At 34.8% G+C, this 14029-nt stretch overlaps 1 protein-coding gene across 2 annotated transcripts in view; it reads right to left on the reverse strand.

The window, feature by feature from the left end:
• The window catches only part of POU2F1 (POU class 2 homeobox 1), a 152328-nt gene that overhangs the window by 78745 nt on the left and 59554 nt on the right, over positions 1-14029 (reverse strand). The window contains exon 1 of one of the 2 annotated variants that reach the window (XM_037506557.2): positions 6978-7011. The exons of the other annotated variant lie outside the window; for it this stretch is intronic. The gene's annotated coding sequence lies outside the window, so the exon portion shown is untranslated. Of the gene's footprint in view, positions 1-6977; positions 7012-14029 lie in introns of those variants that run through there. 2 annotated transcript variants of the gene reach the window in all.

Genomic DNA, 14029 nt, shown 5'->3' on the forward strand with positions numbered 1-14029 from the left:
ATAATTACCCTTTATCAAATCTTTTCAAAGCATTCAACTTAAGATATCACAGAAACATCACTCTTTTCCTTGATTTATAAATAATTATTTAAATAGTCTGATTAAAGGGGCCTCCCTGGTGGCGCAAGGGGTTAAGCACAGCACTGTGAAGCTATCCACAGCTTCTGCAGCAAGAGTTTAATCAGGCCAGCCAGGGAGCTACCCACATGGCACAGCAGACCTCTCCTGCCTCTCCCGCTACTCCCCTCAGCAGTGTACTTAGGTCAGTCGGCCTGTTCTGTTCCCCGCTCTTTCTCTGGTGAATCCTCTCACTCTCCACACCTCTGGCCTTTACCCCAGTTCTTGTATGCATAAATAAATAAATCATAAAAAAAATAGTGTAATTAAAAATAAGAAGTACAACAAGTATGAACAGGTTTGGGAGCACAAACAAGTAAATGAGTCTTGATACCCATACGCACTACTAGGAGGAAATAACATAAATTACTAAGTAAGCACTCAGCATACTGCAGGGCATATTTTTTGTTTTTGTTTTAAAAGATTTATTTATTAATTTTTGTATAGAAGAACTGGGGTATATGACAGAGGTGCAAGGTGAGAGGACTCACCATAGAGAGAGAGGAATTAAAGAAGAGGATTTTACTGAAATACACTGCTAAGGGGAGCTGAGGGCGAGATGGGAGAGCTCTGTTGCACTATATGTGGGTTAGCTCCCTAGCCAGGAAAAGAACTCAGGCCGTATGTTGATAGCACTGAGACTAATTCCTCGGCCACCAGGGAGCATCCACAGGGAATGTATTAATCTAATCAGTGATTTGAGGGTTGGTTCATTTACAAAGGGACCATGTTGTAGAGCAGCTAGTGTTAGATGGTCCATGTATCCGGTCTTTCTCTTAAACTGTGCTATCTTGTATTTCTACAGCCATGTACAGAATTCATCCACTACTCAGTCTAAAACTCTGGCATCTTTTAGTAAACATTACAAAATTCAATCCTAAATTTCTTACTTGTAAAAACTCAAATCTTACATAACTCTTAAGTTTCACCATTGCACTCAACATCTATCCATTTGTTCATTATACTAGACTATCCTATAGTATCATCCTGTTACTTTATTGCTATTGCTATAACTGTCTTTTCTTCATTCTAGTTTAAAATAAAGAGTTTTGCAAAGTAATGAATACTTCCAACAAGTATACTTACTAAGTGCTGCCAGGCACTGGGGATACAATGTTGGACCACAGAATGCTTACAATTGTTAGTGGGGAGAAATATTAAGCAATCATCCAAATAGGTAATTACAAACTGTAACAATACCTTGGAGTAAAAAAGTGACTACAAGGCTTAAAGGCAGGCCTATAATTTGACTGATATCTTGACTAATATTAGAGTTCTCTCCTACTTTAAGGATGGGAATATGACGTTTTCTCGGACTCCACTTCCTGAATGCATGAAAAACAGGTTTTGTTCTTCTTAAAACCACAAGATGCTTTGATTATTCCCACCCATCCTTTGAACTACTCTTTCATTTCTGATATTGGTAATTTGTATCTTCTCTCTTTTCTTAGTTTCAGGCTTCATGAATTTGTGTTGACAACAAGAGTAGCAAGTTCTACATGACATTCAAAATTTTAACACACATTCCACCAATTAATTAAATTGCTCTTCATACTAACTGGATGTTATCTAATGTCCTAATAATTAATAGATTAATGGCAATAACAGTAGCAGTAAAACATCTTGATCCTTTATGCAAAAAAAATCTACCTAATCTATAAAGACAGGTTTAAAATTTACAAATGAGATCTTTTTTCATTACCCTTGTCAAATAACTATTTGTTCTTCTGAAACCCTAGCACAGTAATATTTCTTTTAACTTTCTATTTTGATAAGTTGGACAAAATAAGTAAAAAGTAATCAGAAATTATAACCTTCACTCAAATTATGCATGAATCCATGTAGATACAAATAGGGTGAAGAGAAAGTTTTTCTAACAGTAGAATGCCAAATAACAAATACAGAGAATAATATAATTAGAAAATCAACATTTGGAAACCATCATAGAAATATATTCAGTCACGAAGCAACAGATGCTAAATCTAGTGGAAAAAAATTCACAGTTTCCCCACAAAAAAGGTCATTAATTACAAAAGGGTGAAGTGTAATTTTACATTGGACAAGCCTACCAAAGATCACTTAATCAAGTGATCAAAAGTGATCAAATACCACTTAATCAAGTGATCAAATATCACTTCTGTGATATTGCTATCAAAGATGCAAAACCTGAATGTAATCTTGAGAACTATCAGATAAACCCTAATTCAAAGAAATTTCATAAAAGATATTCTTTTAAATTGTCATAATCCTGAAAACCAAGGGGAGGCTAGGGAACTATTCCAGATCGAAAAATAGTAGAGCTATGACAACTAAACTCAAGGCTCAGGGCCTCCTCAGTGGTGCAAAGAGCTGAGACAGCACTATGAACCTGTCTGCAGCTACTGCAACACGAGTTCAATCCCAGGCCAGGGGGTGACCCATGTGGCGCAGCAGACCTCTCTTGACTGCCCGCTACTCCCCTCAGCAATGCATTTCAGTCAGTCCACCTGTTCTGTCCCCCACTCTGTCTCTGGTGAATCCTCTCACCCCATGTGGCTCTGGCCTGTACCCCAGTTCTTGTATGCATAAATAATCTTTAAAAAAATAAACTCAAGGCTTAACTCTGACTGTATTCTTTTGCTATGAAGGACATTTTGGGGGCAATTAGCAAAATCTGAATACAGTCTACGAATGTATCACTTAATTTCCTGAGTTTTATCATTGTATTGTAACTGTAAAAGAATGTCCTTATTTGTAGGAATTACATGCTAAAGTTTTGGGGACTAATGGAGCATCAAGTTGAAAAGTTACTCTCAAAGGTTCAGGGAAAAAGTAAGTTATTAAGAGTGGAAATTTTCTGTGGGTCTTAGATTGGTTTAAAATATAAAGAAAAAGAGCAAAGAAAGAAAAAAATCCATACACACAGCATAGTTAATAATATTGAATTGAATATTTGAAAATCACTGAGTAAATTGTAAAATTATATATTGCCAGGTTCTTTTAAAACCGTTATTTATTTTCAGTCTTAGTATAAGGTGATATATTTAGCTTTCCTACTTAAAAGGCCCTGAGTATCTGTTATAAGTTGTACTGTTTTCTCAAAAGATGTTAAAAGCTAATCCCCAGGATCTGTGAATGTGACCTTAGTTGGAAAGAGGGTCTCTTGCACATGACAGTTAACATGAGGTCATTAGGATGGGCTGCAATCCTAAACTATTGCTGTCCTTACGTAAATGGGAAATTTGCACAGAGAGACACAAACATATGAAGGGAACATGAGAAGAGAGGTGTGGCATAGACTCTACCTCAGAGCCTTCAGGAAGAATGATTCTTGTTAACATCTTTATCCAAAATTTCTAGAACAACGAGACAGTAAGTTTCTGTTTTTTAAGCTACCCAGTTTGTAAGTAAGAAATTTAACACAACATCTGAACCACAATTTTCTCATTTGAAAAATGGGGATAATTATGCTATCTCCCAAGACTGTTATCAAAATTAAATTGAAAATATGTTGTTTTGGGCCAGGGGTTAGAGTCTCAGCACTATCAAGCTATAGCCAGCCACTGTGGCATGAATTCAATCCCCAGCCAGGAAGCTAACCCATATGGCACAACAGACCTCTCCTCTCTCGCCCACTGCTCTGGTCAGCAGTGTATTTCAGTAGATTCACCTGTTCTGTTCCCTTCTCTGTCTCTGGTGAATCCTCTCACCCCTTGTACCTCTGGCCTACACCCCAGTTCTTGTATGCATTAATAAATAAAAATAAATCTTTATAAAAGAAAATATGTTGTTTTGAATAATCAGGAATTATAAAAATAATATTGGTAATAATAATCTCTTGGTAAATATTTAATAGATACTATTAAGACTTTTCTCATGTTATAACAAAAGCTTTTATTTAAGTGGTACAGTTCAATATTTCCATGTTTTTCAACTATTGCTGTCCTTACGTAAATGGGAAATTTGCACAGAGAGACACAAACATATGAAGGGAACATGAGAAGAGAGGTGTGGCATAGACTCTACCTCAGAGCCTTCAGGAAGAATGATTCTTGTTAACATCTTTATCCAAAATTTCTAGAACAACGAGACAGTAAGTTTCTGTTTTTTAAGCTACCCAGTTTGTAAGTAAGAAATTTAACACAACATCTGAACCACAATTTTCTCATTTGAAAAATGGGGATAATTATGCTATCTCCCAAGACTGTTATCAAAATTAAATTGAAAATATGTTGTTTTGGGCCAGGGGTTAGAGTCTCAGCACTATCAAGCTATAGCCAGCCACTGTGGCATGAATTCAATCCCCAGCCAGGAAGCTAACCCATATGGCACAACAGACCTCTCCTCTCTCGCCCACTGCTCTGGTCAGCAGTGTATTTCAGTAGATTCACCTGTTCTGTTCCCTTCTCTGTCTCTGGTGAATCCTCTCACCCCTTGTACCTCTGGCCTACACCCCAGTTCTTGTATGCATTAATAAATAAAAATAAATCTTTATAAAAGAAAATATGTTGTTTTGAATAATCAGGAATTATAAAAATAATATTGGTAATAATAATCTCTTGGTAAATATTTAATAGATACTATTAAGACTTTTCTCATGTTATAACAAAAGCTTTTATTTAAGTGGTACAGTTCAATATTTCCATGTTTTTCAACTGATTCTTAACCCAGGTTAAAAAAAACATATTTACCATATTTACTATACATAACAAGAATAGAGTCAATAATAACAGGACTATCTGAGAATGGTCAAGTACTTGTTTGTTTTTTCCCTCATGTTTTAATCCCTAAATAACATTTAAGTACATGTTTTCTTTTGAAAACTTTGAAGAACCACTTTATTGAGGTATGATCAACATATAAAAAACTATACATTTAATGTACCCAACTTAGTAAAAGATAAATATACACCTATGAGATCAAGGTCATAAATTTATCCATCCAGCAGTTTGCTTTCATCCCCCATATTTTTGTTTTTAATTAAAAGAAAAACTGGGGGGGGGGTGGAGATGAGCAAGAGCACTTAACATAAAATCTACTCTCTTGGCTAATTTTTAAGGCTATAATACAGTAATATTAACAATGGTCTGCTGAAAACTTAAAATTTGGAGCCTCCCTGGTGGCCTAGGGGTTAAGTCTCTGCACTATCACCACCAAGGCCTGAGTTTGATCCCCACCAGGGAGCTAACCCAGGTATGACAAGGCAGATGTCTCCTATCTGGGACTACTGGTCCCCTCAGCAGTATATTTCAGTAAATCTTTCTGTTCTGTAAATCTGCTCTCCACTCTGTCTCTGGTGAATCCTCTCACCCCCTGCACCTCTGGCCTACACCCTAGTTCTTCTATGCAAAAAGAAAAAAAAAAACTTAAAATTTGAACCTCTCCCCCAAAAGAATAACCTCCCAAAAGAATGAATGAGCCTTTGGTCACATAAGCACTCTACAGTGATTCCAGGTAGGTGTGATTCAGAGCCCTGGAAACAATTAATAGTATTTGGTGCTCCCAAATCCTATGATGAAAGAATATGGAATGTTAACAAGTTGATTATACAGACAAAGAGCAAAACATAGTTTTGCGCATAATGCTGTTTTTCCTTTTGTTCTACTGCCTGGACTCCTATACTCTATGATATCCAAAATGAAAGCATAAATGTAGAGATAATCTAGTTTATGCCTAGTAGTGTGGGTATTCCAAAATGTATTTTAAATAGATTTATAATATACAAATATTTTACAAGCACCCTTTTTAAGGGGGTATAAGAACTAATACCTTTAATATAAATTCTCAAAATAGCTAATATGATTCCTATAGCTAAAATCATTTCAGAGGAAAATGCGGTTTCTCCAAGTCACCTCAATGTGTCTCTTATGTGTTCATTATTTTGGGATAGGTAAAATTAAGAGAAGAAATTATTCCATAATCAATTCAGTTAACATGGGGTGGACTGGAACTATGATTAAATTTTAATTCCAAAAATAAAAAATGAATAGGTTTCATAGTTTAGTAATGGACTTTGAAATCAAAGAGAACTGTGTTTAAACTCTAAGTCCTAACATTGTGAACTCTATGACACTGTAAGCCTGTTTCCTCATTTGTATAACTGGTAAAATACTGCTACCAATGGTCCTTCTCAGTCTAAAAGCTTTAATAGCTCCAGGCACTTAATTAAAGGTTTCTAATAGATAAAATATTATATGTAGAATAAATAAAGCCCTTGTATCTTCTCTGTTCTCACATGAATATTTTAAATTACACAAAATGAAAATCCATGAAACATAAATATAGTTTAGACATATTAATTTATACTTAAGATACTTAAAAAGTAAAAATCTTTAAAAGGCACTACACTAGGAGTCAAAATATGTAGATTTTTTTCTTAGCCCCACAATGTGCAGCTGAACTTCCTTAAGCAAATTATTTGATCTCATTAATCTTAACTAACTCCTTTGTAAAATGGTGAAATGTAGGTTGAAATAGTCTAATTACTAGATTTTATAAAAATTTTATTTACAAATAATTCTGTTAAACTCTCATACAGGGATTATTACTAATGTTGTATGTTCACAGAATAAAGTAATACTTAACATAAAAATATATATACCCTACATGCATTAATTTTGCAACTTTTTCAAAAGAAATTCTGAATTATTTTTCACTGCTGGCTACAGCACAGGCATTCCAAGCATCATTTAATTATATCGATAATATTAACAAAAAAGTCAAAAATATCAAACAGATTTCAGAGTTAAAAATGAAATATATATAAAGAGAGAGATAAGCTATTTTTATTGTTAATCCACAAAATTAAAGGCAATCATCATAACACCTGGATTTATCAGAGGCTACTAAATTAATAGCTTTTATTAGCAGAAAATATTTACCAGGTATAGAAAGACTGCATTCTTTCTTTGAATTGATTCATTGAAAACTGAGAGTAGTTTGGTAATTAAAAAGGCAGGAAAGCTCTTCTTACTTTTCCAGTCTATGAATACAAAAAGAGAAAAAGGCAAGACTGAGTAAGCTGTATAAAATAACCTAACAATTAAAAGGGGAACAATTATGCACGGTGGGGAACACTGGACTACTACAAGCTACGTCTAGCTCCCTTAGGCTGGCACCTTTCTTGTGTCTCTTTCTTCATCTACAGAGAATCTTCATCTGTCACTACTGCATAACACAGAGGTCAAGTAAGAAAGTTCTTGGAACACATATTATGTTATCTTTCATGAAGCTGGTTTTATAAAACAGTCTACTTTGTATTTTCTTTAAAAGGGCATATTTAATTAACATTAAAAAAAGGTGAAAAGATATTCAACACACTTATTATTAAAGAAATGCAGTCAAACCATAAAGTTATCACCTCGCATTTGAGAATGAATATTATCAAAAAGACATGAAATAACAAGTGTTGGTGACAAAGTGGAGAAAAGGAAACAAACCCCTTGTATGCTGTTGGTGAAAATGTAAATTGATGTAGTCATTATGAAAAACAGTATGGAGATTTCTCAAAAAAATTAATAGAAATGCCATATGGTCCAGCTATTCCACTTCTGGGTACTTGCCCAAAGAATATGAACGTAATAATTTGAAAAGATACACGGCACCCCTGTATTCACTGCAGTGTTATGTACAAATGCTCAAGATGTGTAAACAACCTAAGTGCCTATCAACAGATGAATGAATGAAAAAATACACAATGAAATACAACTTGGCTGTTAAAAAAAAAAAAATCTTGCCATCTGTGACAACATAAATGGACCCTGAGGATATTATGCTAAGTGCAATATAAAGAAACAAAGCAAATGTACAAACAAAACAAAATAAAAACAAACTCTTAGACACAGAGAACAGATTGATGGTTACCAGAAAGGAGGGTGGGGGAGAGATATAAAAAGGGCAAAAGGGGTTAATTGCATAGTGATGGAAGGAAACTAGACTTTGGATGGTGATCACAATGTAGAGTATACAGATGCCAAATTATGAGGGTGAACACATGAAAAATAAAAACAAAGTGCAGATCCCTGGAGAGAAATAAAGACCCGCAAAATCCAACATTAATTTCCCTCCAAATTTACAAGTATCTACTTAATGATTTTATACACTCACACACGATAGATATTGGTAGATTGATATAGATTGCTATCACTGTAAAATAGTCTGGAGAAAAAAAAGAACAAAATTACATTTTATCTTTAGAAAATGAGAAACACAAATACTTGACACACACAGGTATGGAAATTCACTGTCACTGGTTGACCTCCAAAATCTTTAACATGAGGCAGCAGAATCTTGATCATTAGAGTTCAGCGAGGAGTTGGTTCCCGCTGACTCTTACATATACTTGTACTATATAGCTATTACTGAATTAGTGACTAATCAATCTGAGAAAGCAGTGTTAAGGAAAACCATGTTTTATAGAATTGTACTCAGTGCCCATGTAACTAGTGCATCTAAGTTTTTCCCTGTATAGTAAGTGATGTTCCAATTTCATGAACCTTGAACAAAGGGCTTAAGGTGAAAACAAAATCAAATACGTAAATTCAAACTGCCTTTTTTTACTTTACTTTTGTCATAGAATAGTAGTCATAATACTTGAAAGTAAAGATCAACATAAAATTCTGCCATAATTCTCAAACAGTGAGTAAAACTGAGACATTTTATTATATTACACAACTGAAAAGAAACTAATGTTTTTTTTCTCTCATGAAACAAAAGTCTGATCTGTATGCATGCCTTTCATTTCTTTCACAGAATTTTAAAGTTCATTAAACTGTAAGAAGATACATCTAAAACAAAATGCAAGACAAAACAAAACAAGCACTGAGACAAATATATATAAAACAAATACAAACTTTAGTATGCCTAGCAAAACTCTCCAGAGCAGTAATTGTAATGAAAAAGGAAAATACAGCCACCTTTCCTCTTTTACATCAATATGGTAGTTACAAAGAGACAAGATCTTTCTGGCTGCCCATAGGCATTAACCACAGATCTTTTATTCTTCTGAAATTTCCCCAACTTAAATTCCATGCAAATAAGCCAGGTGTGATCCCTAAAAAAACAGTAATCCTGCCTCATCCCTACTGAGTTTCCATAGAAACACACACAGCTGGCAATGGGTAGAGGTTGTACTGGTCTCTCTCTGGTTTAAACCGTTTCAATACTTGTTGAGTGAAACAACATTTATAGCAGCTTAGCAATATACCAAAAAAAAAAAAAATCCCATCATTGCTTGAAACATTAAGTAAAATAAAGTGAAGTATTTTCTCCTAGTACAAAAGTGGTTTTTAGTCTAGTAGCAATAACTAATGTGTCTATGAAAAGCTACAAGATACAATCACCAAATGGTGACTATTCTTTGACTAAAGAAATAAAATGTTTTATGAGAATATCCCCTGTGGGTCACTTAAAGAAATAACCAATACCCAGAAAGAGAGAAACCAATATAAAAATCTAATTTAAGTTATATTAAATACTTTTCATTTTTTCCCTTAATTCAATATGACTATTCCTCGACTATAGGGAAAATATCTTTATAGCAGTGATTCTCTAAGAGCAGTAACTAAATCAGCATCATTAGCACCGCTTGGAAACTTACTAGTAACAAATTCTTGGCCCATACCTCAGACCTACAGAGCAAGAAGCTTTGGGGGTGGACACGTAGCAATTTGAATTTCATAAACCCTCCAAAGAATATGCTAATCCACACTAAAGTTTGAGAAATACTGATTTACTATCAAATCTGAGAGCAGAAAAATATGAAACAGAAAATGCAATGCTTTGTCTTACTTTTTGGAACTAAGGTATGATAGTACAATAAAATGTGAAGAACTACTCATTGGTATGCTGAATTCAGTCTGTTGGCTACCATCTCGTAAAATATCTACAGTGCTCAGCAGTGGCTCATCATTTCTTTACCACACATGCCAGCATAAAGAGAAAATCCAAGGCAGTCTACCCATGATCACTCAAGGAGAGGAGAGAAGATGATGGTTCTTGTACCTAAGACACTCAATGCACTACTTCTCATAAACTATTACTAATCACAGCCCATTTCTATCCACTGAGGTGTTCAGAGACAGGGCAACAAACCTAACCATCTATTTATAATAAAAGAGTAGAAACTATTCCAAGATATCAAATATGTATTTAGGGATGAGTATGAAGTGAATCATAAAGTCTAATATTCCTCACTATTTGTAAGAATTTTTTTAATGTGTTCTATTTATTAGGTAAAAGTGATGTATAAAAATGATACTAGTTTCAAGTGTTTCACATACTGATTCGGTATTTGTATATATTGCCAAATGATTGCCACAGAAAGTATAAATAAAAACTTTTAAAAAAACATACAAGATGTAGTTTTTCTTTAGTATATAACTCATTACATACAGCATTCATATTCTATAAAATAATTTTCATTTTCCCTTTAACTTCAATATACCCATTTATAATTTCCTTCCCTGTTTCCTCTAAGGAAATGGGCACTTCAAAGAAACAGCGAATTGGTGACATTAAAGTAACCACAGATAGAGAGAGGTAATGGAGGAAAACTATGGAGAAAAAAAAAAAAAATGCTAAATGCTGCTGTAATTGCAGGATTCCAGGCATAATTAAAAATTAATTACTAAATACCTTCAGTATTACAACTCAGACTATACTTTTAAAACTATACTTCAAGTGAACTGAAGACCAGTCACAATTTAAAAAAAAAAAAAAAATCGAGGCAATTCAAAGGGAAGTGTTTTGTTACTTAATTCCCAGAATTATTCTGTAATTTGTTTTATCACAAGAAGTATGATTAGAGTTATTTAAAAGTCAGATTTTTTACTTTACATACAAAGCAGAGAATAAGCACACACATTTGTCTTGCTTTCTTCTGCTTGTCATTTTTTTTCTGTTAAGTTAGAAAATTTCTGAATCATAGAATTTTTTCATCGATGTTCAAGGAACATTTTAACTTAAGGAATAAATTCAAATCTCAATACCTAACATTAGTGTATGTCTAGCAATTATTATATTCTTCTGGGAAAAAGATATATAAAAGAAACAAGTCCTAGGGTAGCAGCAAGACAGGAAATCTCAGTAGGAAATTGATTCACAGGCTTGGAGCATCCCAGGTCCTCCTCTCACTACACCAGTGACTGTGAATGTATTATCTTTGTGACACAAGTGGGCCCAAATGGATCCCAAAATATACTAATTCTGTTGATTTTGATATTTGACTGCAGGCAACACACGCCAGTACATGCTGGTTGCCATTTCAACTCTTCCCTGGTTGGATGAGAGCAATGACATTTAGCAAAAGACCTCAGCTCAAAGGAAAGACCCGAATGACTAATTCCATCAGCCTACCTAGTGACTTGTTCAGGAATGGGCTACGTCCTAAATTTTACTAGATTCTGGCAATGAAATCAATGCAAAAGGTTCTGGCCCTTCTGGGACAGTCTCCACTTTCCATGGAGAACAGTAAGTGTCTATTCTCCTTTCTCAGACACAAACAAGGAAGCATATTTTCTGGGCAGCTGCTGGCAGTTGTTTTGCCACTATGATGGAAAAAAAACTGAGGGCAAAGCAACATAAAGAGCCCATCTCTACCGGTCCTGAAGTCTCTGGTCTCTTGTGTTTATACCAGTTTCAGTTTCTGCAATCTTTTAATTGAAAGCAAACTACCAGTAACATAAGAGCTGCTAAGAATGCTGAACTGGCATTCACACATTAAAATTAGTTACCAGAGTTTACTAAGGATTATTCTGTTTTCTGCAAAGAAATGTGCCTCCACATTTGGCAACTTTTCAAAACTATTATAGGTGCACATTATGGACAAATTGAAATTTCCAAAACTTAGTCTTGTTATTTCATGTACAAGTGACAGAAGTTATGGTTTTCTAGTCTCAATTCTTCCTCTCTTTCTATCACTTTAACTATATGCTTATATATGTGCACCAACATTTCTAGCTTACAATTTTTCAAAACTTAGTTTTCATGATATCATTAATGTTCAAAGCACCCATATTTCACAGTACAGTGTTCTGCATATAGTAAGAACAGGTCAGGAGTTACAGATCTGATTATAACTATATGCATAAATATGCAAATAGAAAAAGCACTACTAGTTTTATACCCAAAAAAAAGCATACTTGAGTTTTAATGGATAAAGTTTTTGTAAAACTTCTCTTTTATAATTAAACATTTTTAGCTAAATTCTATACTTTCTCAATGTCTTTGGTTGGCTCCCAAGAATTTGACAAATTACTTTTACTTTGTTGCCCAAATCAGCATAACTGAAAGAGCAAGGCTGTGCACTCAGTTTTCATTACCTTGTTGTAAAGAACCTCTCACAAGAATTCTTCCAGGTGAAAGCCAAGATGAACCTGCAGGGGTCTGACCAGAGGCTCCACACAGAAAATTTTTTTTTTAAGATTTATTTATTTATACAAGAGCTGGGGTACAGGCCAGAGATGCAGGAAGGTGAAAGAATTTACCAGAGACAGAGTGGGGAGCAGAACAGGCAGATGGGCCAAAGACACTGTGGAGGGAAGCAGCGGGCGAGACAGGAGAGGTCTGCGGCGCCATGTGGGTATCTCCCTGGCTGGCCGGGAATCAAACCAGCGCTGTAGAGGCTGTGGACAGATTCACAGGGCTGTGCTCAACCCACTGCGCCACAGGGGAGGCCCTCCACACAGAAATTTTAAGAAAATTTCAGAACAAGTAAGAAAACTTAAGCATGAAAACAATAATGATTTTAAATAAAAAGACTTGTTACAATATGAGAAAGTTCTAAAATAAAGAGGAAACAGGCAAATACGAAAGATTTTTGAATACCAAGCTTAGACTGCTTAGAAATAATATACAACTGGATTCTTATTGACCATATCTCTATTTGGCTTGAATTTAAGTCTCATTTTACCTGAATGCAAAAAACAAACAAAATGTTCCATTTAGGCCTCCCTGGTGGCACAAGGAGTTAAGTATAGTACTGTGAAGCTATCCTCAGCTTCTGGGCACGAGTTCAATACCCGCCCAGGGAGCAACCCACATGGTGCAGCAGACCTCTTCTGTCTCATCTGCTGCTCCCCTCAGCAGTGTATTTCAGTCAAACCGCCTGTTCTGTTCCCCACTGTGTCTCTGGTGATTCTCTCACCCCCCCCCCACGTACTTCTGGCCTGTACCCCAGTTCTTGTATGCATAAATAAATATTTATTTAAAAAAGTAATAAAACAAAATGTTCCATTCATTCTGAGTCTCACTATTTCCTGATGCTAACTGAAGACTTAATTATATATGAACTAAAGAAAATTTCCTACTGTGTAATTTAAGAGAAAATAAAAACGTTAAAGACTTTTTAAAATATTAATGGCAGCTACTTTCTGAATTATCTCTAGTAGAATAGAGTAGCTCCAGAATATACCTCTATTACAGACTCCACTTATTTCCTATTCAAACTCACTCATCAACTACAAGAAAAATTTCAGTGACATTTAAGGATTTCCGTATTACCCTGGTAGAGAAAAAAGCCTTCTTCAACCCATTCACGTTCATTACACTGGTTGTGATAACACCAAGCAACTGACTCAGCAGAAGGCCACTAAAAGAAATATTCTATTATAATTTTGGCCTCTGTTATAATGTTCATAGCTACACAAAAATAATGGCAGCACTTTCTAAAGACTTAGATGAAAATCCTAAAGCCATTAGCCCATCAGCAGATGATTCTATTAACCCTGCTCCAGACAGCAAACCTGATGCACTTAACAACTGCCAATAACTTCCAAAATGCAAAGTCAAGATAAAAATTCAAGCAATGAGGAATGGTTGCCTATTATTAGAAATAGCATCAATAAGTAGGGTACATTTTAGCTAAATCAGATCAAGATTCTTGATCTGAGTACAGAGTCTGGGCTGTCATTTCTCCTTCTAATATAATAGATAT

This window comes from Talpa occidentalis, unplaced genomic scaffold, assembly GCF_014898055.3.
Source record: "Talpa occidentalis isolate TD23 unplaced genomic scaffold, MPIMG_talOcc4v2.1 talOcc4.12, whole genome shotgun sequence".
NCBI lineage: Eukaryota > Metazoa > Chordata > Mammalia > Eulipotyphla > Talpidae > Talpa > Talpa occidentalis.